The sequence below is a fragment of the Vigna umbellata genome, chromosome 8 (genome assembly GCF_029865625.1).
Source record: "Vigna umbellata cultivar VRB3 chromosome 8, Vumbellata_1.0, whole genome shotgun sequence".
Taxonomy (NCBI): Eukaryota; Viridiplantae; Streptophyta; class Magnoliopsida; order Fabales; family Fabaceae; genus Vigna; species Vigna umbellata.
In genome coordinates this window covers 23,507,751-23,512,423 of record NC_142172.1, presented here as the reverse complement: position 1 = coordinate 23,512,423, position 4,673 = coordinate 23,507,751, and the positions used below count along the sequence as shown (strand labels likewise).

At 41.8% G+C, this 4,673-nt stretch overlaps 1 pseudogene; it reads right to left on the bottom strand.

Moving 5' to 3' along the window:
- Positions 1 to 259: 259 nt before the first annotated feature.
- LOC124843602 (uncharacterized) lies at positions 260 to 1,759 on the bottom strand (annotated as a pseudogene).
- Between the last annotated feature and the right edge of the window lie 2,914 nt (positions 1,760 to 4,673).

Below are 4,673 nucleotides of genomic sequence, written 5' to 3'. Positions count from 1 at the left end.
ATTTCCAAGTTCATTAACCCAAGGACCCAATTTTGATTCTACCATTTTAAACATGACTTTACTCAGTTTTATGACCCTAACCTGTTCTAATTTACTCATACAAGCTAGCCACACTGTCCAATTGCACTCAAGACCACCTATGCTCAAACTCCCTACCTCAGTTCCTCTCAAAGGACCAAAAACAATACTCTCTTAACCTTTTACTCATCTAACGTGACTAACACAGGATTTCCACCTCAACCACATCTCCCTAACCCAATTAGTTCATGTGATTGGCAGATAGCCAATCCATTTCCAAGATCACCTCTAACCCCTTCAAAGGTAAATAAATGAGGTTTACCTTGAACCGACGTCCCTTTACGACGATCGGACAACGGACACACATAGAAGACGTTCTGACTAACCCTGATGCTGGTGTAGACACCACCAGATCAACCTCTAACTCTTCTACAGACATACCCAATTTCTCAACACATGCCTCCGGTATGAAGGAGTGTGTTGCCCCCGAATCAAATAGCACCACACAAGGCACACCAAGAAGCAAACAGCCACCGATGATGAGGTTACCTGAGCTGACTGCCTCTGATCTTGTCATGGCGTATATTGTGCCCACCGCCTGAGGTCTACCACCTCCCCTGGGTGGAGGCAAACGAGTCCTCTGCGCTTGAGGCCCTGATCCTGCTGTAGAGGTACACTCAGCAGCAATGTGTCCCTCTTTTCCGCACTTGAAGCACTTCCTTGTGCCAGCTGCCAGAGGGCAGTTGTTCTGGTAATGAGGTCCTCCACAACCAAAACATCTAACGGTGCCATATGACCTGACTGGTCTTATCTGCACTGATGGCTGAGAGGATGAACCCCTAGACCCAAAAGAAAGGGATGGTCTAGTGTAAGGGGTCTTCCTAGTGCTAAGTTCACCACGAGACCCAGATGATCCCCCACTCCTAGCAGGCTGACTCTGTTGTCCCTCATATTCCCTCTTCGTCTTTTCTAGATCACGGACCATCTCCACTAGAGCAGGAAACTCTCTGATGCGTAACCCCTTTACAAGCAGCTTGATATCACTCCTCAAGCCATTTTCAAATTTTCTGCATTGTCATTCTTCATCCACCGCCATAGTGTTGAAGCGAAGTAGATGTTTAAAGCGATCTGCATACTCTGACACTGATCTGTTGCCCTGTACCAGCTCCAGGAATTCTACTTCTTTAGCAAACCTCACACTGTCTGGGAAGTACTCAGTGTAGAATTTGACCCTGAATAACTCCCAGGTGATAGGAGTTTCGCTCCTTCCAAGGATCATCTTCATGCTGCTCCACCAATGGCCAGCTTCCCCGGTCAGCAAATATTGAGTATAGGCTAATTTCCTATCATCAGCACATCCCTTAGCTTCATAAATCCTCTCCATGTCTCTAAACCAGTGGTCGGCTTCATCAGGGCTACATTTCCTAGTGAATCATGCTGGGTGATGTTGGAGGAAATTTTCCAAACTCCATTCTTGTACCGGCATAGCGGAGGGGGAAGCACCTGGAGTGGCCCTGCCACTAGTCAACACTTCCATGAACTGCCTTTGAGTGTTCTCATATGACACTCTAGCATTCTCAGTCGATATCCTAGCAGCTTCCAGGTTTTTTAGTACAATGGTGTTCTGCTGCACCAAAGCAGCATTTTGTTGTTGTAATGCTTGAAGCATCGTATTCAGCATCTGGTTAAAGTCAAATGGGTCGACCTGTGGGGGAGGAGGAGGAGGAAGCCTAGGTGCCATCTTCTTTTCACATAGGGAGGAAAGACCATCAGTCCAACTCAAACAAAATAGAACACCCAACTTGAACATGATTAAGAGTACACAAGCATAAGCGAGGCACACACATACCCTAAAAGATTTCCTAAGGACAGAAATTGCTCTGATACCATAAATGTGGCATCCCAAATATATAATAACAACAATAATATAATATAGGCGTCAACATCCAAATAAAGAGAACAGTTAGAGTATGACTTGCAATTAAGTACGAAATTACAGTCATCCAAAAGAAGACAGATTTTAAAACTTAAACAGTTTAGAGTATTCAACACTTCAAGCGTTCAAATAGGAAACTCCTAAGTCCACTGCACTGCAACATCAGTGTCCTCTAGTTCTTGCTCTAATGGTATCTCCTCAACACTTTATGCTCCCATCCAAGTGGATGATCATCGCAACAGAAAACATACAAAAGCAACACACAACAAAGAAGCAAGGGTGAGCTAGATAAACAAGCAATAATCATATAGTACAACCAATCGATGTTATCATGCTTAGTTACATATAAAAGAACAATTAAAGCATACCCTTTGAACCATGACTCAACCACTCACACGACTCATCCGGATTGTTATAATTGTCGAACTATTGGTCGTCTTTGCACTTGCATAGTTCAGCTGGCACTCCCCAACACTATGCAAGGTAAATCCCCCATTTGTCTATGTCTAAACTCTAAGACTATAGACGAGGACCTCCCTCTACTCTCACCACTTACACTGCTCTCCTCTATTTGAGCATGAACAGTGCTTCGAGTGTAGGGATAGAGATACTAGTTCAAAGCTCCATACAGTTATACAGAACAACAACAACACCCCACACGTCACTTTCAATCATCTCACCCTGAGATGTCCAATTCACACTCAATTTCATCATTTCAATTTGCAGTCACATTATTTCAAGCCACACATTTCAAATATATGGACATACATACATCATGGCAATCAAACAACATCAAACAGCTCAAACAGATGTGGAAAAATATGAAACTCACTGAACCAGGTCTCACAACGCACCAAGATGCAAGGAAAGACAGCAAAAATTCGCACAACGCACCTCCCTTGATGCGTTGAGCGAATTTTCCTGACGAGGGGAGTATTTTTCAGCTAAAATTCGCATAGTGCACCCCCGTTGATGCGCTGGGCGAATTTTCCTGACAAGAGGACAACTAAAATTCGCATAACGCACCCTAGTTCGCATAGCGCACCCAGGTCGCTATGCGAGAACCCAAACAGAGACCAACCTCCCCAAAGCTCTCGCTATGCACCCCACTCGCTCTTCGAATTAAATGGGTAGTGATCTCAGACCACCACCAGTCGCATAGCGACAGGATTCGCCATGGCGAGTCCATAAACAGTGAGCATCACCCTCTGGTAATTCGCACAGCGCACCAACTCGCACAACGAATTACCAAGACAGTGAGCACCCTCTACAGGGTCTCGCTATGCGAGACAACTCGCATAGCGACACTGCATAATCTGCAGAACGTGAATTCTGCAGAATCACACACTCACACTAATCCTTACCATTTTCAATTATTTTTCCCAACTTCTAACCCTCCTAACTCTTGTATCACACCTAATTAAACTTCTCTAGATGATTATAAACGTTCTTAGTATGATTCTAAAGTGATTACTACCAGGTTTTCAACTTAAATTTCCAAGTTCATTAACCCAATGACCCAATTTTGATTCTACCATTTTAAACATGACTTTACTCAGTTTTATGACCCTAACCTGTTCTAATTGACTCATACAAGCTAGCCACACTGTTCAATTGCACTCAAGACCACCTATGCTCAAACTCCCTACCTCAGTTCCTCTCAAAGGACCAAAAACAATACTCTTTTAACCTTTTACTCATCTAACATGACTAACACATGATTTCCACCTCAACCACATCTCCCAAACCCAATTGGTCATAGGAGAAGAATCAGATGTCTGAACGCATCAGTCTCACCTTCGACGCCAGCGCATATGACTAGTCACAACTGACTGGACCAGGCTAGGGCTGCTCTATGATCATGGATGTGCCAACTTAGGTTTTTAAGATTCTTCTGTCCTACCAACAAAGTGCTCTCAACAAGTCACAATTGATCCCTCCAAACTGTTTCAACACTGTAAACTCACCCTAGACCTCTGTCACTCAAAATCACTATGTCACTTCCCTTAAATTGACCCTTAGAGGCTACCAAATTGTTAAACCGCTTCTTTGATTACTACTACAATAGAGCCTCATCCCTAACCACTTCCCATACGTTAAATATACAACAACTAATTCCCCACCAGTCACATTCATAAATTCCACAGTTCAATCTCACCAATTGCACATTTCAGTTCATGCCATCCAATCAACTCAAAAATGAAACACACAGCTCAAAGCAGTACAACATTCCAGAGTACAACATACCTACATTTATCAAACAGATTCAAGCATTCCATTCAAAGATAAATAAATAAATAAATATGTTACTATTTTTTTGAAAAAATTTATTTATATGAAGATAATAACTGTGACGCACGTGTCTTGTATAATACACTTGATTTATATATATATATATATATATATATATATATATATATATATATATATATATATATATATATATATATATATATTTCAACACATTCATCCTACAATGAATTTTTTTATAAGTTATTTTGAGATTTAGGAGATTGATTACACAGACTTTGAGTTGAATTTAGACAGGGTAGATATTTTTTGTGAGAAAAATATGTATATTCCAATGCGGTCTGTAAACGGTGGCAAGCGAGTGGCAAGATAAAAGTCTATACAGTTTAGACTTTACCATTCTAACTAAGTTTGCTTATCAAAGACGCAAGCCAGGATTTGGTGAGTATAGGACAGTTTTGGTTGCCAA